This window comes from Pseudophryne corroboree, chromosome 8 (assembly GCF_028390025.1).
Source record: "Pseudophryne corroboree isolate aPseCor3 chromosome 8, aPseCor3.hap2, whole genome shotgun sequence".
Taxonomy (NCBI): domain Eukaryota; kingdom Metazoa; phylum Chordata; class Amphibia; order Anura; family Myobatrachidae; genus Pseudophryne; species Pseudophryne corroboree.
In genome coordinates this window covers 152,597,757-152,620,392 of record NC_086451.1, presented here as the reverse complement: position 1 = coordinate 152,620,392, position 22,636 = coordinate 152,597,757, and positions in this window count along the sequence as shown.

The following is a 22,636-nucleotide window of genomic DNA, read 5'->3' as shown; positions in this document are numbered from 1 at the left end:
GTCATTAGAATACTTTCCTACTAAATTTATAAGACATAAGCATTCAATATTTGAGTAAACAAAGAGAAAATAAAGCTATCTATTGGGTTTCACTAAAAAGTCCATTGGAAGACTTGACTATTGTTGTTAAAAGACATAGGCATTCATATTATAGAGCCACAAACCACACTAGTAAAATAAAAACATGACAACATGGGATTCGAACCAATGACAGTCTTAATTTGATAGTGCAAACCCCACAACTTACTAACTGTGCTAACCAGACTGTGCATAGCAGGCATTCAATTTATCAGAGATTTAAGTGAATAAGCTACAGTGTCCAAGGTATTAAACATAATATATTATATGGGGTGTCATAAGCAAGTCATTAGAATACTTTCCTACTGAATTTATAAGACATAAGCATTCAATATTTGAGTAAACAAAGAGAAAATAAAGCTATCTATTGGGTTTCACTAAAAAGTCCATTGGAAGACTTGACTATTGTTGTTAAAAGACATAGGCATTCATATTATAGAGCCACAAACCACACTAGTAAAATAAAAACGTGATAACATGGGATTCAAACCAATGACAGTCTTAATTTGATAATGCAAACCCAGCACCTTACTAACTGTGCTAACCAGACAGTGCATACCAGACACACAATTTATCAGAGATTTAAGTGAATAAGCTACAGTGTCCAAGGTACTAAACATAATATATTATATGGGGTGTCATAAGCAAGTCATTAGAATACTTTCCTACTGAATTTATAAGACATAAGCATTCAATATTTGAGTAAACAAAGAGAAAATAAAGCTATCTATTGGGTTTCACTAAAAAGTCCATTGGAAGACTTGACTATTGTTGTTAAAAGACATAGGCATTCATATTATAGAGCCACAAACCACACTAGTAAAATAAAAACGTGATAACATGGGATTCAAACCAATGACAGTCTTAATTTGATAATGCAAACCCAACACCTTACTAACTGTGCTAACCAGACAGTGCATACCAGACACACAATTTATCAGAGATTTAAGTGAATAAGCTACAGTGTCCAAGGTACTAAACATAATATATTATATGGGGTGTCATAAGCAAGTCATTAGAATACTTTCCTACTAAATTTATAAGACATTAGCATTCAATATTTGAGTAAACAAAGAGAAAATAAAGCTATCTATTGGGTTTCACTAAAAAGTCCATTGGAAGACTTGACTATTGTTGTTAAAAGACATAGGCATTCATATTATAGAGCCACAAACCACACTAGTAAAATAAAAACGTGATAACATGGGATTCAAACCAATGACAGTCTTAATTTGATAGTGCAAACCCAACACCTTACTAACTGTGCTAACCAGACAGTGCATACCAGACACACAATTTATCAGAGATTTAAGTGAATAAGCTACAATGTCCAAGGTACTAAACATAATATATTCTATGGGGTGTCATAAGCAAGTCATTAGAATACTTTCCTACTAAATTTATAAGACATAAGCATTCAAAATTTGAGTAAACAAAGAGAAAATACAGCTATCTATTGGGTTTCACTAAAAAGTCCATTGGAAGACTTGACTATTGTTGTTAAAAGACATAGGCATTCATATTATAGAGCCACAAACCACACTAGTAAAATAAAAACAGGATAACATGGTATTTGAGCCAATAACAGTCTTAATTTGATAGAGCAAACCCAACACCTTACTAACTGTGCTAACCAGACTGTGCATACCAGACTCACAATTTATCAGAGATTTAAGTGAATAAGCTACAGTGTCCAAGGTACTAAACATAATATATTCTATGGGGTGTCATAAGCAAGTCATTAGAATACTTTCCTACTGAATTTATAAGACATAAGCATTCAATATTTGAGTAAACAAAGAGAAAATAAAGCTATCTATTGGGTTTCACTAAAAAGTCCATTGGAAGACTTGACTATTGTTGTTAAAAGACATAGGCATTCATATTATAGAGCCACAAACCACACTAGTAAAATAAAAACGTGATAACATGGGATTCAAACCAATGACAGTTTTAATTTGATAGTGCAAACCCAACACCACACTAACTGTGCTAACTAGACAGTGCATACCAGACACACAATTTATCAGAGATTTAAGTGAATAAGCTACAATGTCCAAGGTACTAAACATAATATATTCTATGGGGTGTCATAAGCAAGTCATTAGAATACTTTCCTACTAAATTTATAAGACATAAGCATTCAATATTTGAGTAAACAAAGAGAAAATAAAGCTATCTATTGGGTTTCACTAAAAAGTCCATTGGAAGACTTGACTATTGTTGTTAAAAGACATAGGCATTCATATTATAGAGCCACAAACCACACTAGAAAATAAAAACAGGATAACATGGTATTCGAGCCAATGACAGTCTTAATTTGATAGTGCAAACCCAACACCACAATAACAGTGCTAACCAGAGTGTGCATACCAGACACACAATTTATTAGAGATTTAAGTGAATAAGCTACAGTGTCCAAGGTACTAAACATAATATATTCTATGGGGTGTCAAAAGCAAGTCATTAGAATACTTTCCTACTAAATTCATAAGACATAAGCATTTAGTATTTGAGTAAACAAAGAGAACATAAAGCTATCTATTGGGATTCACTAAAAAGTCCATTAGAAGACTTGACTATTGTTGTTAAAAGACATAGGCATTCATATTATAGAGCCACAAACCACACTAGTAAAATAAAAACTTGATAACATGGGATTCAAACCAATGACAGTCTTAATTTGATAGTGCAAACCCAACACCACACTAACTGTGCTAACCAGACAGTGCATACCAGACACACAATTTATCAGAGATTTAAGTGAATAAGCTACAATGTCCAAGGTACTAAACATAATATATTCTATGGGGTGTCATAAGCAAGTCATTAGAATACTTTCCTACTAAATTTATAAGACATAAGCATTCAATATTTGAGTAAACAAAGAGAAAATAAAGCTATCTATTGGGTTTCACTAAAAAGTCCATTGGAAGACTTGACTATTGTTGTTAAAAGACATAGGCATTCATATTATAGAGCCACAAACCACACTAGAAAATAAAAACAGGATAACATGGTATTCGAGCCAATGGCAGTCTTAATTTGATAGTGCAAACCCAACACCACAATAACAGTGCTAACCAGAGTGTGCATACCAGACACACAATTTATTAGAGATTTAAGTGAATAAGCTACAGTGTCCAAGGTACTAAACATAATATATTCTATGGGGTGTCAAAAGCAAGTCATTAGAATACTTTCCTACTAAATTCATAAGACATAAGCATTTAGTATTTGAGTAAACAAAGAGAACATAAAGCTATCTATTGGGATTCACTAAAAAGTCCATTAGAAGACTTGACTATTGTTGTTAAAAGACATAGGCATTCATATTATAGAGCCACAAACCACACTAGTAAAATAAAAACGTGATAACATGGGATTCAAACCAATGACAGTCTTAATTTGATAGTGCAAACCCAACACCACACTAACTGTGCTAACCAGACAGTGCATACCAGACACACAATTTATCAGAGATTTAAGTGAATAAGCTACAATGTCCAAGGTACTAAACATAATATATTCTATGGGGTGTCATAAGCAAGTCATTAGAATACTTTCCTACTAAATTTATAAGACATAAGCATTCAATATTTGAGTAAACAAAGAGAAAATAAAGCTATCTATTGGGTTTCACTAAAAAGTCCATTGGAAGACTTGACTATTGTTGTTAAAAGACATAGGCATTCATATTATAGAGCCACAAACCACACTAGTAAAATAAAAACAGGATAACATGGTATTTGAGCCAATGACAGTCTTAATTTGATAGAGCAAACCCAACACCTTACTAACTGTGCTAACCAGACTGTGCATACCAGACTCACAATTTATCAGAGATTTAAGCGAATAAGCTACAGTGTCCAAGGTACTAAACATAATATATTCTATGGGGTGTCATAAGCAAGTCATTAGAATACTTTCCTACTGAATTTATAAGACATAAGCATTCAGTATTTGAGTAAACAAAGAGAAAATAAAGCTATCTATTGGGTTTCACTAAAAAGTCCATTGGAATACTTGACTATTGTTGTTAAAAGACATTGGCATTCATATTATAGAGCCACAAACCACACTAGTAAAATAAAAACAGGATAACATGGTATTCGAGCCAATGACAGTCTTAATTTGATAGTGCAAACCCAACACCACAATAACAGTGCTAACCAGAGTGTGCATACCAGACACACAATTTATTAGAGATTTAAGTGAATAAGCTACAGTGTCCAAGGTACTAAACATAATATATTCTATGGGGTGTCAAAAGCAAGTCATTAGAATACTTTCCTACTAAATTCATAAGACATAAGCATTTAGTATTTGAGTAAACAAAGAGAACATAAAGCTATCTATTGGGATTCACTAAAAAGTCCATTGGAAGACTTGACTATTGTTGTTAAAAGACATAGGCATTCATATTATAGAGCCACAAACCACACTAGTAAAATAAAAACATGATAACATAGGATTCGAACCAATGACAGTCTTAATTTGATAGTACAAACCCAACACCTTACGAACTGTGCTAACCAGACTGTGCATAGCAGTCATTCAATTTATCAGAGATTTAAGTGAATAAGCTACAGTGTCCAAGGTATTAAACATAATATATTATATGGGGTGTCATAAGCAAGTCATTAGAATACTTTCCTACTGAATTTATAAGACATAAGCATTCAATATTTGAGTAAACAAAGAGAAAATAAAGCTATCTATTGGGTTTCACTAAAAAGTCCATTGGAAGACTTGACTATTGTTGTTAAAAGACATAGGCATTCATACTATAGAGCCACAAACCACACTAGTAAAATAAAAACGTGACAACATGGGATTCAAACCAATGACAGTCTTAATTTGATAGTGCAAACCCAACACCACACTAACTGTGCTAACCAGACAGTGCATACCAGACACACAATTTATCAGAGATTTAAGTGAATAAGCTAAGATGTCCAAGGTACTAAACATAATATATTCTATGGGGTGTCATAAGCAAGTCATTAGAATACTTTCCTACTAAATTTATAAGACATAAGCATTCAATATTTGAGTAAACAAAGAGAAAATAAAGCTATCTATTGGGTTTCACTAAAAAGTCCATTGGAAGACTTGACTATTGTTGTTAAAAGACATAGGCATTCATATTATAGAGCCACAAACCACACTAGTAAAATAAAAACATGACAACATGGGATTCGAACCAATGACAGTCTTAATTTGATAGTGCAAACCCCACAACTTACTAACTGTGCTAACCAGACTGTGCATAGCAGGCATTCAATTTATCAGAGATTTAAGTGAATAAGCTACAGTGTCCAAGGTATTAAACATAATATATTATATGGGGTGTCATAAGCAAGTCATTAGAATACTTTCCTACTGAATTTATAAGACATAAGCATTCAATATTTGAGTAAACAAAGAGAAAATAAAGCTATCTATTGGGTTTCACTAAAAAGTCCATTGGAAGACTTGACTATTGTTGTTAAAAGACATAGGCATTCATATTATAGAGCCACAAACCACACTAGTAAAATAAAAACGTGATAACATGGGATTCAAACCAATGACAGTCTTAATTTGATAGTGCAAACCCAACACCTTACTAACTGTGCTAACCAGACAGTGCATACCAGACACACAATTTATCAGAGATTTAAGTGAATAAGCTACAGTGTCCAAGGTACTAAACATAATATATTATATGGGGTGTCATAAGCAAGTCATTAGAATACTTTCCTACTAAATTTATAAGACATTAGCATTCAATATTTGAGTAAACAAAGAGAAAATAAAGCTATCTATTGGGTTTCACTAAAAAGTCCATTGGAAGACTTGACTATTGTTGTTAAAAGACATAGGCATTCATATTATAGAGCCACAAACCACACTAGTAAAATAAAAACGTGATAACATGGGATTCAAACCAATGACAGTCTTAATTTGATAGTGCAAACCCAACACCTTACTAACTGTGCTAACCAGACAGTGCATACCAGACACACAATTTATCAGAGATTTAAGTGAATAAGCTACAATGTCCAAGGTACTAAACATAATATATTCTATGGGGTGTCATAAGCAAGTCATTAGAATACTTTCCTACTAAATTTATAAGACATAAGCATTCAAAATTTGAGTAAACAAAGAGAAAATACAGCTATCTATTGGGTTTCACTAAAAAGTCCATTGGAAGACTTGACTATTGTTGTTAAAAGACATAGGCATTCATATTATAGAGCCACAAACCACACTAGTAAAATAAAAACAGGATAACATGGTATTTGAGCCAATAACAGTCTTAATTTGATAGAGCAAACCCAACACCTTACTAACTGTGCTAACCAGACTGTGCATACCAGACTCACAATTTATCAGAGATTTAAGTGAATAAGCTACAGTGTCCAAGGTACTAAACATAATATATTCTATGGGGTGTCATAAGCAAGTCATTAGAATACTTTCCTACTGAATTTATAAGACATAAGCATTCAATATTTGAGTAAACAAAGAGAAAATAAAGCTATCTATTGGGTTTCACTAAAAAGTCCATTGGAAGACTTGACTATTGTTGTTAAAAGACATAGGCATTCATATTATAGAGCCACAAACCACACTAGTAAAATAAAAACGTGATAACATGGGATTCAAACCAATGACAGTTTTAATTTGATAGTGCAAACCCAACACCACACTAACTGTGCTAACTAGACAGTGCATACCAGACACACAATTTATCAGAGATTTAAGTGAATAAGCTACAATGTCCAAGGTACTAAACATAATATATTCTATGGGGTGTCATAAGCAAGTCATTAGAATACTTTCCTACTAAATTTATAAGACATAAGCATTCAATATTTGAGTAAACAAAGAGAAAATAAAGCTATCTATTGGGTTTCACTAAAAAGTCCATTGGAAGACTTGACTATTGTTGTTAAAAGACATAGGCATTCATATTATAGAGCCACAAACCACACTAGAAAATAAAAACAGGATAACATGGTATTCGAGCCAATGACAGTCTTAATTTGATAGTGCAAACCCAACACCACAATAACAGTGCTAACCAGAGTGTGCATACCAGACACACAATTTATTAGAGATTTAAGTGAATAAGCTACAGTGTCCAAGGTACTAAACATAATATATTCTATGGGGTGTCAAAAGCAAGTCATTAGAATACTTTCCTACTAAATTCATAAGACATAAGCATTTAGTATTTGAGTAAACAAAGAGAACATAAAGCTATCTATTGGGATTCACTAAAAAGTCCATTAGAAGACTTGACTATTGTTGTTAAAAGACATAGGCATTCATATTATAGAGCCACAAACCACACTAGTAAAATAAAAACTTGATAACATGGGATTCAAACCAATGACAGTCTTAATTTGATAGTGCAAACCCAACACCACACTAACTGTGCTAACCAGACAGTGCATACCAGACACACAATTTATCAGAGATTTAAGTGAATAAGCTACAATGTCCAAGGTACTAAACATAATATATTCTATGGGGTGTCATAAGCAAGTCATTAGAATACTTTCCTACTAAATTTATAAGACATAAGCATTCAATATTTGAGTAAACAAAGAGAAAATAAAGCTATCTATTGGGTTTCACTAAAAAGTCCATTGGAAGACTTGACTATTGTTGTTAAAAGACATAGGCATTCATATTATAGAGCCACAAACCACACTAGAAAATAAAAACAGGATAACATGGTATTCGAGCCAATGGCAGTCTTAATTTGATAGTGCAAACCCAACACCACAATAACAGTGCTAACCAGAGTGTGCATACCAGACACACAATTTATTAGAGATTTAAGTGAATAAGCTACAGTGTCCAAGGTACTAAACATAATATATTCTATGGGGTGTCAAAAGCAAGTCATTAGAATACTTTCCTACTAAATTCATAAGACATAAGCATTTAGTATTTGAGTAAACAAAGAGAACATAAAGCTATCTATTGGGATTCACTAAAAAGTCCATTAGAAGACTTGACTATTGTTGTTAAAAGACATAGGCATTCATATTATAGAGCCACAAACCACACTAGTAAAATAAAAACGTGATAACATGGGATTCAAACCAATGACAGTCTTAATTTGATAGTGCAAACCCAACACCACACTAACTGTGCTAACCAGACAGTGCATACCAGACACACAATTTATCAGAGATTTAAGTGAATAAGCTACAATGTCCAAGGTACTAAACATAATATATTCTATGGGGTGTCATAAGCAAGTCATTAGAATACTTTCCTACTAAATTTATAAGACATAAGCATTCAATATTTGAGTAAACAAAGAGAAAATAAAGCTATCTATTGGGTTTCACTAAAAAGTCCATTGGAAGACTTGACTATTGTTGTTAAAAGACATAGGCATTCATATTATAGAGCCACAAACCACACTAGTAAAATAAAAACAGGATAACATGGTATTTGAGCCAATGACAGTCTTAATTTGATAGAGCAAACCCAACACCTTACTAACTGTGCTAACCAGACTGTGCATACCAGACTCACAATTTATCAGAGATTTAAGCGAATAAGCTACAGTGTCCAAGGTACTAAACATAATATATTCTATGGGGTGTCATAAGCAAGTCATTAGAATACTTTCCTACTGAATTTATAAGACATAAGCATTCAGTATTTGAGTAAACAAAGAGAAAATAAAGCTATCTATTGGGTTTCACTAAAAAGTCCATTGGAATACTTGACTATTGTTGTTAAAAGACATTGGCATTCATATTATAGAGCCACAAACCACACTAGTAAAATAAAAACAGGATAACATGGTATTCGAGCCAATGACAGTCTTAATTTGATAGTGCAAACCCAACACCACAATAACAGTGCTAACCAGAGTGTGCATACCAGACACACAATTTATTAGAGATTTAAGTGAATAAGCTACAGTGTCCAAGGTACTAAACATAATATATTCTATGGGGTGTCAAAAGCAAGTCATTAGAATACTTTCCTACTAAATTCATAAGACATAAGCATTTAGTATTTGAGTAAACAAAGAGAACATAAAGCTATCTATTGGGATTCACTAAAAAGTCCATTGGAAGACTTGACTATTGTTGTTAAAAGACATAGGCATTCATATTATAGAGCCACAAACCACACTAGTAAAATAAAAACATGATAACATAGGATTCGAACCAATGACAGTCTTAATTTGATAGTACAAACCCAACACCTTACGAACTGTGCTAACCAGACTGTGCATAGCAGTCATTCAATTTATCAGAGATTTAAGTGAATAAGCTACAGTGTCCAAGGTATTAAACATAATATATTATATGGGGTGTCATAAGCAAGTCATTAGAATACTTTCCTACTGAATTTATAAGACATAAGCATTCAATATTTGAGTAAACAAAGAGAAAATAAAGCTATCTATTGGGTTTCACTAAAAAGTCCATTGGAAGACTTGACTATTGTTGTTAAAAGACATAGGCATTCATACTATAGAGCCACAAACCACACTAGTAAAATAAAAACGTGACAACATGGGATTCAAACCAATGACAGTCTTAATTTGATAGTGCAAACCCAACACCACACTAACTGTGCTAACCAGACAGTGCATACCAGACACACAATTTATCAGAGATTTAAGTGAATAAGCTAAGATGTCCAAGGTACTAAACATAATATATTCTATGGGGTGTCATAAGCAAGTCATTAGAATACTTTCCTACTAAATTTATAAGACATAAGCATTCAATATTTGAGTAAACAAAGAGAAAATAAAGCTATCTATTGGGTTTCACTAAAAAGTCCATTGGAAGACTTGACTATTGTTGTTAAAAGACATAGGCATTCATATTATAGAGCCACAAACCACACTAGTAAAATAAAAACATGACAACATGGGATTCGAACCAATGACAGTCTTAATTTGATAGTGCAAACCCCACAACTTACTAACTGTGCTAACCAGACTGTGCATAGCAGGCATTCAATTTATCAGAGATTTAAGTGAATAAGCTACAGTGTCCAAGGTATTAAACATAATATATTATATGGGGTGTCATAAGCAAGTCATTAGAATACTTTCCTACTGAATTTATAAGACATAAGCATTCAATATTTGAGTAAACAAAGAGAAAATAAAGCTATCTATTGGGTTTCACTAAAAAGTCCATTGGAAGACTTGACTATTGTTGTTAAAAGACATAGGCATTCATATTATAGAGCCACAAACCACACTAGTAAAATAAAAACGTGATAACATGGGATTCAAACCAATGACAGTCTTAATTTGATAGTGCAAACCCAACACCTTACTAACTGTGCTAACCAGACAGTGCATACCAGACACACAATTTATCAGAGATTTAAGTGAATAAGCTACAGTGTCCAAGGTACTAAACATAATATATTATATGGGGTGTCATAAGCAAGTCATTAGAATACTTTCCTACTAAATTTATAAGACATTAGCATTCAATATTTGAGTAAACAAAGAGAAAATAAAGCTATCTATTGGGTTTCACTAAAAAGTCCATTGGAAGACTTGACTATTGTTGTTAAAAGACATAGGCATTCATATTATAGAGCCACAAACCACACTAGTAAAATAAAAACGTGATAACATGGGATTCAAACCAATGACAGTCTTAATTTGATAGTGCAAACCCAACACCTTACTAACTGTGCTAACCAGACAGTGCATACCAGACACACAATTTATCAGAGATTTAAGTGAATAAGCTACAATGTCCAAGGTACTAAACATAATATATTCTATGGGGTGTCATAAGCAAGTCATTAGAATACTTTCCTACTAAATTTATAAGACATAAGCATTCAAAATTTGAGTAAACAAAGAGAAAATACAGCTATCTATTGGGTTTCACTAAAAAGTCCATTGGAAGACTTGACTATTGTTGTTAAAAGACATAGGCATTCATATTATAGAGCCACAAACCACACTAGTAAAATAAAAACAGGATAACATGGTATTTGAGCCAATAACAGTCTTAATTTGATAGAGCAAACCCAACACCTTACTAACTGTGCTAACCAGACTGTGCATACCAGACTCACAATTTATCAGAGATTTAAGTGAATAAGCTACAGTGTCCAAGGTACTAAACATAATATATTCTATGGGGTGTCATAAGCAAGTCATTAGAATACTTTCCTACTGAATTTATAAGACATAAGCATTCAATATTTGAGTAAACAAAGAGAAAATAAAGCTATCTATTGGGTTTCACTAAAAAGTCCATTGGAAGACTTGACTATTGTTGTTAAAAGACATAGGCATTCATATTATAGAGCCACAAACCACACTAGTAAAATAAAAACATTGGATTCGAACCAATGACAGTCTTAATTTGATAGTGCTAACCCAACACCACACTAACAGTGCTAACCAGAGCGTGCATACCAGACACACAATGTATTAGAGATTTAAGTGAATAAGTTACAGTGTCCAAGGTACTAAACATAATATATTCTATGGGGTGTCAAAAGCAAGTCATTAGAATACTTTCCTACTAAATTCATAAGACATAAGCATTTAGTATTTGAGTAAACAAAGAGAAAATAAAGCTATCTATTGGGTTTCACTAAAAAGTCCATTGGAAGACTTGACTATTGTTGTTAAAAGACATAGGCATTCATATTGTAGAGCCACAAACCACACTAGTAAAATAAAAACATGATAACATGGGATTCGAACCAATGACAGTCTTAATTTGATAGTGCAAACCCAACACCTTACTAACTGTGCTAACCAGACTGTACATAGCAGTCATTCAATTTATCAGAGATTTAAGTGAATAAGCTACAGTGTCCAAGGTATTAAACATAATATATTATATGGGGTGTCATAAGCAAGTCATTAGAATACTTTCCTACTAAATTTATAAGACATAAGCATTCAATATTTGAGTAAACAGAGAGAAAATAAAGCTATCTATTGGGTTTCACTAAAAAGTCCATTGGAAGACTTGACTATTGTTGTTAAAAGATATAGGCATTCATATTATAGAGCCACAAACCACACTAGTAAAATAAAAACAGGATAACATGGTATTCGAGCCAATGACAGTCTTAATTTGATAGAGCAAACCCAACACCTTACTAACTGTGCTAACCAGACTGTGCATATGAGACTCACAATTTATCAGAGATTTAAGTGAATAAGCTACAGTGTCCAAGGTACTAAACATAATATATTCTATGGGGTGTCAAAAGCAAGTCATTAGAATACTTTCCTACTAAATTCATAAGACATAAGCATTTAGTATTTGAGTAAACAAAGAGAACATAAAGCTATCTATTGGGTTTCACTAAAAAGTCCATTGGAAGACTTGACTATTGTTGTTAAAAGACATAGGCATTCATATTATAGAGCCACAAACCACACTAGTAAAAACATGATAACATGGGATTCGAACCAATGACAGTCTTAATTTGATAGTACAAACCCAACACCTTACTAACTGTGCTAACCAGACTGTGCATAGCAGGCATTCAATTTATCAGAGATTTAAGTGAATAAGCTACAGTGTCCAAGGTATTAAACATAATATATTATATGGGGTGTCATAAGCAAGTCATTAGAATACTTTCCTACTGAATTTATAAGACATAAGCATTCAATATTTGAGTAAACAAAGAGAAAATAAAGCTATCTATTGGGTTTCACTAAAAAGTCCATTGGAAGACTTGACTATTGTTGTTAAAAGACATAGGCATTCATATTGTAGAGCCACAAACCACACTAGTAAAATAAAAACATGATAACATGGGATTCGAACCAATGACAGTCTTAATTTGATAGTGCAAACCCAATACCTTACTAACTGTGCTAACCAGACTGTGCATAGCAGGCATTCAATTTATCAGAGATTTAAGTGAATAAGCTACAGTGTCCAAGATATTAAACATAATATATTATATGGGGTGTCATAAGCAAGTCATTAGAATACTTTCCTACTAAATTTATAAGACATAAGCATTCAATATTTGAGTAAACAAAGAGAAAATAAAGCTATCTATTGGGTTTCACTAAAAAGTCCATTGGAAGACTTGACTATTGTTGTTAAAAGACATAGGCATTCATATTATAGAGCCACAAACCACACTAGTAGAATAAAAACATGATAACATGGGATTCGAACCAATGACAGTCTTAATTTGATAGTGCAAACCCAACACCTTACTAACTGTGCTAACCAGACTGCGCATAGCAAGCATTCAATTTATCAGAGATTTAAGTGAATAAGCTACAGTGTCCAAGGTATTAAACATAATATATTATATGGGGTGTCATAAGCAAGTCATTAGAATACTTTCCTACTAAATTTATAAGACATAAGCATTCAATATTTGAGTAAACAAAGAGAAAATAAAGCTATCTATTGGGTTTCACTAAAAAGTCCATTGGAAGACTTGACTATTGTTGTTAAAAGACATAGGCATTCATATTATAGAGCCACAAACCACACTAGTAAAATAAAAACATGACAACATGGGATTCGAACCAATGACAGTCTTAATTTGATAGTGCAAACCCCACAACTTACTAACTGTGCTAACCAGACTGTGCATAGCAGGCATTCAATTTATCAGAGATTTAAGTGAATAAGCTACAGTGTCCAAGGTATTAAACATAATATATTATATGGGGTGTCATAAGCAAGTCATTAGAATACTTTCCTACTGAATTTATAAGACATAAGCATTCAATATTTGAGTAAACAAAGAGAAAATAAAGCTATCTATTGGGTTTCACTAAAAAGTCCATTGGAAGACTTGACTATTGTTGTTAAAAGACATAGGCATTCATATTATAGAGCCACAAACCACACTAGTAAAATAAAAACGTGATAACATGGGATTCAAACCAATGACAGTCTTAATTTGATAATGCAAACCCAGCACCTTACTAACTGTGCTAACCAGACAGTGCATACCAGACACACAATTTATCAGAGATTTAAGTGAATAAGCTACAGTGTCCAAGGTACTAAACATAATATATTATATGGGGTGTCATAAGCAAGTCATTAGAATACTTTCCTACTGAATTTATAAGACATAAGCATTCAATATTTGAGTAAACAAAGAGAAAATAAAGCTATCTATTGGGTTTCACTAAAAAGTCCATTGGAAGACTTGACTATTGTTGTTAAAAGACATAGGCATTCATATTATAGAGCCACAAACCACACTAGTAAAATAAAAACGTGATAACATGGGATTCAAACCAATGACAGTCTTAATTTGATAATGCAAACCCAACACCTTACTAACTGTGCTAACCAGACAGTGCATACCAGACACACAATTTATCAGAGATTTAAGTGAATAAGCTACAGTGTCCAAGGTACTAAACATAATATATTATATGGGGTGTCATAAGCAAGTCATTAGAATACTTTCCTACTAAATTTATAAGACATTAGCATTCAATATTTGAGTAAACAAAGAGAAAATAAAGCTATCTATTGGGTTTCACTAAAAAGTCCATTGGAAGACTTGACTATTGTTGTTAAAAGACATAGGCATTCATATTATAGAGCCACAAACCACACTAGTAAAATAAAAACGTGATAACATGGGATTCAAACCAATGACAGTCTTAATTTGATAGTGCAAACCCAACACCTTACTAACTGTGCTAACCAGACAGTGCATACCAGACACACAATTTATCAGAGATTTAAGTGAATAAGCTACAATGTCCAAGGTACTAAACATAATATATTCTATGGGGTGTCATAAGCAAGTCATTAGAATACTTTCCTACTAAATTTATAAGACATAAGCATTCAAAATTTGAGTAAACAAAGAGAAAATACAGCTATCTATTGGGTTTCACTAAAAAGTCCATTGGAAGACTTGACTATTGTTGTTAAAAGACATAGGCATTCATATTATAGAGCCACAAACCACACTAGTAAAATAAAAACAGGATAACATGGTATTTGAGCCAATAACAGTCTTAATTTGATAGAGCAAACCCAACACCTTACTAACTGTGCTAACCAGACTGTGCATACCAGACTCACAATTTATCAGAGATTTAAGTGAATAAGCTACAGTGTCCAAGGTACTAAACATAATATATTCTATGGGGTGTCATAAGCAAGTCATTAGAATACTTTCCTACTGAATTTATAAGACATAAGCATTCAATATTTGAGTAAACAAAGAGAAAATAAAGCTATCTATTGGGTTTCACTAAAAAGTCCATTGGAAGACTTGACTATTGTTGTTAAAAGACATAGGCATTCATATTATAGAGCCACAAACCACACTAGTAAAATAAAAACGTGATAACATGGGATTCAAACCAATGACAGTTTTAATTTGATAGTGCAAACCCAACACCACACTAACTGTGCTAACTAGACAGTGCATACCAGACACACAATTTATCAGAGATTTAAGTGAATAAGCTACAATGTCCAAGGTACTAAACATAATATATTCTATGGGGTGTCATAAGCAAGTCATTAGAATACTTTCCTACTAAATTTATAAGACATAAGCATTCAATATTTGAGTAAACAAAGAGAAAATAAAGCTATCTATTGGGTTTCACTAAAAAGTCCATTGGAAGACTTGACTATTGTTGTTAAAAGACATAGGCATTCATATTATAGAGCCACAAACCACACTAGAAAATAAAAACAGGATAACATGGTATTCGAGCCAATGACAGTCTTAATTTGATAGTGCAAACCCAACACCACAATAACAGTGCTAACCAGAGTGTGCATACCAGACACACAATTTATTAGAGATTTAAGTGAATAAGCTACAGTGTCCAAGGTACTAAACATAATATATTCTATGGGGTGTCAAAAGCAAGTCATTAGAATACTTTCCTACTAAATTCATAAGACATAAGCATTTAGTATTTGAGTAAACAAAGAGAACATAAAGCTATCTATTGGGATTCACTAAAAAGTCCATTAGAAGACTTGACTATTGTTGTTAAAAGACATAGGCATTCATATTATAGAGCCACAAACCACACTAGTAAAATAAAAACTTGATAACATGGGATTCAAACCAATGACAGTCTTAATTTGATAGTGCAAACCCAACACCACACTAACTGTGCTAACCAGACAGTGCATACCAGACACACAATTTATCAGAGATTTAAGTGAATAAGCTACAATGTCCAAGGTACTAAACATAATATATTCTATGGGGTGTCATAAGCAAGTCATTAGAATACTTTCCTACTAAATTTATAAGACATAAGCATTCAATATTTGAGTAAACAAAGAGAAAATAAAGCTATCTATTGGGTTTCACTAAAAAGTCCATTGGAAGACTTGACTATTGTTGTTAAAAGACATAGGCATTCATATTATAGAGCCACAAACCACACTAGAAAATAAAAACAGGATAACATGGTATTCGAGCCAATGGCAGTCTTAATTTGATAGTGCAAACCCAACACCACAATAACAGTGCTAACCAGAGTGTGCATACCAGACACACAATTTATTAGAGATTTAAGTGAATAAGCTACAGTGTCCAAGGTACTAAACATAATATATTCTATGGGGTGTCAAAAGCAAGTCATTAGAATACTTTCCTACTAAATTCATAAGACATAAGCATTTAGTATTTGAGTAAACAAAGAGAACATAAAGCTATCTATTGGGATTCACTAAAAAGTCCATTAGAAGACTTGACTATTGTTGTTAAAAGACATAGGCATTCATATTATAGAGCCACAAACCACACTAGTAAAATAAAAACGTGATAACATGGGATTCAAACCAATGACAGTCTTAATTTGATAGTGCAAACCCAACACCACACTAACTGTGCTAACCAGACAGTGCATACCAAACACACAATTTATCAGAGATTTAAGTGAATAAGCTACAATGTCCAAGGTACTAAACATAATATATTCTATGGGGTGTCATAAGCAAGTCATTAGAATACTTTCCTACTAAATTTATAAGACATAAGCATTCAATATTTGAGTAAACAAAGAGAAAATAAAGCTATCTATTGGGTTTCACTAAAAAGTCCATTGGAAGACTTGACTATTGTTGTTAAAAGACATAGGCATTCATATTATAGAGCCACAAACCACACTAGTAAAATAAAAACAGGATAACATGGTATTTGAGCCAATGACAGTCTTAATTTGATAGAGCAAACCCAACACCTTACTAACTGTGCTAACCAGACTGTGCATACCAGACTCACAATTTATCAGAGATTTAAGCGAATAAGCTACAGTGTCCAAGGTACTAAACATAATATATTCTATGGGGTGTCATAAGCAAGTCATTAGAATACTTTCCTACTGAATTTATAAGACATAAGCATTCAGTATTTGAGTAAACAAAGAGAAAATAAAGCTATCTATTGGGTTTCACTAAAAAGTCCATTGGAATACTTGACTATTGTTGTTAAAAGACATTGGCATTCATATTATAGAGCCACAAACCACACTAGTAAAATAAAAACAGGATAACATGGTATTCGAGCCAATGACAGTCTTAATTTGATAGTGCAAACCCAACACCACAATAACAGTGCTAACCAGAGTGTGCATACCAGACACACAATTTATTAGAGATTTAAGTGAATAAGCTACAGTGTCCAAGGTACTAAACATAATATATTCTATGGGGTGTCAAAAGCAAGTCATTAGAATACTTTCCTACTAAATTCATAAGACATAAGCATTTAGTATTTGAGTAAACAAAGAGAACATAAAGCTATCTATTGGGATTCACTAAAAAGTCCATTGGAAGACTTGACTATTGTTGTTAAAAGACATAGGCATTCATATTATAGAGCCACAAACCACACTAGTAAAATAAAAACATGATAACATAGGATTCGAACCAATGACAGTCTTAATTTGATAGTACAAACCCAACACCTTACGAACTGTGCTAACCAGACTGTGCATAGCAGTCATTCAATTTATCAGAGATTTAAGTGAATAAGCTACAGTGTCCAAGGTATTAAACATAATATATTATATGGGGTGTCATAAGCAAGTCATTAGAATACTTTCCTACTGAATTTATAAGACATAAGCATTCAATATTTGAGTAAACAAAGAGAAAATAAAGCTATCTATTGGGTTTCACTAAAAAGTCCATTGGAAGACTTGACTATTGTTGTTAAAAGACATAGGCATTCATACTATAGAGCCACAAACCACACTAGTAAAATAAAAACGTGACAACATGGGATTCAAACCAATGACAGTCTTAATTTGATAGTGCAAACCCAACACCACACTAACTGTGCTAACCAGACAGTGCATACCAGACACACAATTTATCAGAGATTTAAGTGAATAAGCTAAGATGTCCAAGGTACTAAACATAATATATTCTATGGGGTGTCATAAGCAAGTCATTAGAATACTTTCCTACTAAATTTATAAGACATAAGCATTCAATATTTGAGTAAACAAAGAGAAAATAAAGCTATCTATTGGGTTTCACTAAAAAGTCCATTGGAAGACTTGACTATTGTTGTTAAAAGACATAGGCATTCATATTATAGAGCCACAAACCACACTAGTAAAATAAAAACATGACAACATGGGATTCGAACCAATGACAGTCTTAATTTGATAGTGCAAACCCCACAACTTACTAACTGTGCTAACCAGACTGTGCATAGCAGGCATTCAATTTATCAGAGATTTAAGTGAATAAGCTACAGTGTCCAAGGTATTAAACATAATATATTATATGGGGTGTCATAAGCAAGTCATTAGAATACTTTCCTACTGAATTTATAAGACATAAGCATTCAATATTTGAGTAAACAAAGAGAAAATAAAGCTATCTATTGGGTTTCACTAAAAAGTCCATTGGAAGACTTGACTATTGTTGTTAAAAGACATAGGCATTCATATTATAGAGCCACAAACCACACTAGTAAAATAAAAACGTGATAACATGGGATTCAAACCAATGACAGTCTTAATTTGATAGTGCAAACCCAACACCTTACTAACTGTGCTAACCAGACAGTGCATACCAGACACACAATTTATCAGAGATTTAAGTGAATAAGCTACAGTGTCCAAGGTACTAAACATAATATATTATATGGGGTGTCATAAGCAAGTCATTAGAATACTTTCCTACTAAATTTATAAGACATTAGCATTCAATATTTGAGTAAACAAAGAGAAAATAAAGCTATCTATTGGGTTTCACTAAAAAGTCCATTGGAAGACTTGACTATTGTTGTTAAAAGACATAGGCATTCATATTATAGAGCCACAAACCACACTAGTAAAATAAAAACGTGATAACATGGGATTCAAACCAATGACAGTCTTAATTTGATAGTGCAAACCCAACACCTTACTAACTGTGCTAACCAGACAGTGCATACCAGACACACAATTTATCAGAGATTTAAGTGAATAAGCTACAATGTCCAAGGTACTAAACATAATATATTCTATGGGGTGTCATAAGCAAGTCATTAGAATACTTTCCTACTAAATTTATAAGACATAAGCATTCAAAATTTGAGTAAACAAAGAGAAAATACAGCTATCTATTGGGTTTCACTAAAAAGTCCATTGGAAGACTTGACTATTGTTGTTAAAAGACATAGGCATTCATATTATAGAGCCACAAACCACACTAGTAAAATAAAAACAGGATAACATGGTATTTGAGCCAATAACAGTCTTAATTTGATAGAGCAAACCCAACACCTTACTAACTGTGCTAACCAGACTGTGCATACCAGACTCACAATTTATCAGAGATTTAAGTGAATAAGCTACAGTGTCCAAGGTACTAAACATAATATATTCTATGGGGTGTCATAAGCAAGTCATTAGAATACTTTCCTACTGAATTTATAAGACATAAGCATTCAATATTTGAGTAAACAAAGAGAAAATAAAGCTATCTATTGGGTTTCACTAAAAAGTCCATTGGAAGACTTGACTATTGTTGTTAAAAGACATAGGCATTCATATTATAGAGCCACAAACCACACTAGTAAAATAAAAACGTGATAACATGGGATTCAAACCAATGACAGTCTTAATTTGATAGCGCAAACCCAACACCACACTAACTGTGCTAACTAGACAGTGCATACCAGACACACAATTTATCAGAGATTTAAGTGAATAAGCTACAGTGTCCAATGTACTAAACATAATATATTCTATGAGGTGTCATAAGCTAGTCATTAGAATGCTTTCCTACTAAATTGAAAAGACATAAGCATTCAATATTTGAGTAAACAGAGAGAAAATAAAGCTATCTATTGGGTTTCACTAAAAAGTCCATTGGAAGACTTGACTATTGTTGTTAAAAGACATAGGCATTCATATTATAGAGCCACAAACAACACTAGTAAAATAAAAACAGGATAACATGGGATTCGAACCAATGACAGTCTTAATATGATAGTGCAAAACCAACACCTTACTAACTGTGCTAACCAAATTGTGCATACCAGACACACAATTTATCAGAGATTTAAGTGAATAAGCTACAGTGTCCAAGGTACTAAACATAATATGTTATATGGGGTGTCATAAGCAAGTCATTAGAATACTTTCCTACTAAATTTATAAGACATAAGCATTCAGTATTTGAGTAAACAAAGAGAAAATAAAGCTATCTATTGGGTTTCACTAAAAAGTCCATTGGAAGACTTGACTATTGTTGTTAAAAGACATAGGCATTCATATTATAGAGCCACAAACCACACTAGTAAAATAAAAACATGATAACATGGGATTCAAAGCAATGACAGTCTTAATTTGATAGAGCAAACCCAACACCTTACTAACTGTGCTAACCAGACTGTGCATACCAGACGCACAATTTATCAGAGATTTAAGTGAATAAGCTACAGTGTCCAAGGTACTAAACATAATATATTCTATGGGGTGTCATAAGCAAGTCATTAGAATACTTTCCTACTAAATTTAAAAGACATAAGCATTCAATATTTGAGTAAACAAAGAGAAAATATAGCTATCTATTGGGTTTCACTAAAAAGTCCATTGGAAGACTTGACTATTGTTGTTAAAAGACATAGGCATTCGTATTATAGAGCCACAAACCATACTAGTAAAATAAAAACATTGGATTCAAACCAATGACAGTCTTAATTTGATAGTGCAAACCCAACACCACACTAACAGTGCTAACCAGAGTGTGCATACCAGACACACAATTTATTAGAGATTTAAGAGAATAAGCTACAGTGTCCAAGGTACTAAACATAATATATTCTATGAGGTGTCATAAGCTAGTCATTAGAATACTTTCCTACTAAATTTATAAGACATAAGCATTCAGTATTTGAGTAAACAAAGAGAAAATAAAGCTATCTATTGTGTTTCACTAAAAAGTCCATTGGAAGACTTGACTATTGTTGTTAAAAGACATAGGCATTCATATTATAGAGCCACAAACCACACTAGTAAAATAAAAACATGATAACATGGGATTCGAACCAATGACAGTCTTAATTTGATAATGCAAACCCAACACCTTACTAACTGTGCTAACCAGACTGTGCATAGCAAGCATTCAATTTATCAGAGATTTAAGTGAATAAGCTACAGTGTCCAAGGTATTAATCATAATATATTATATGGGGTGTCATAAGCAAGTCATTAGAATACTTTCCTACTGAATTTATTAGACATAAGCATTCAATATTTGAGTAAACAAAGAGAAAATAAAGCTATCTATTGGGTTTCACTAAAAAGTCCATTGGAAGACTTGACTATTGTTGTTAAAAGACATAGGCATTCACATTATAGAGCCACAAACCACACTAGTAAAATAAAAACATGAAAACATCGGATTCGAACCAATGACAGTCTTAATTTGATAGTGCAATCCCAACACCACACTAACTGTGCTAACCAGACTGTGCATACCAGACACACAATTTATCAGAGATTTAAGTGAATAAGCTATAGTGTCCAAGGTACTAAACATAATATATTCTATGGGGTGTCAAAAGCAAGTCATTAGAATACTTTCCTACTAAATTCATAAGACATAAGCATTTAGTATTTGAGTAAACAAAGAGAACATAAAGCTATCTATTGGGATTCACTAAAAAGTCCATTGGAAGACTTGACTATTGTTGTTAAAAGACATAGGCATTCATATTATAGAGCCACAAACCACACTAGTAAAATAAAAACATGATAACATAGGATTCGAACCAATGACAGTCTTAATTTGATAGTACAAACCCAACACCTTACGAACTGTGCTAACCAGACTGTGCATAGCAGTCATTCAATTTATCAGAGATTTAAGTGAATAAGCTACAGTGTCCAAGGTATTAAACATAATATATTATATGGGGTGTCATAAGCAAGTCATTAGAATACTTTCCTACTGAATTTATAAGACATAAGCATTCAATATTTGAGTAAACAAAGAGAAAATAAAGCTATCTATTGGGTTTCACTAAAAAGTCCATTGGAAGACTTGACTATTGTTGTTAAAAGACATAGGCATTCATACTATAGAGC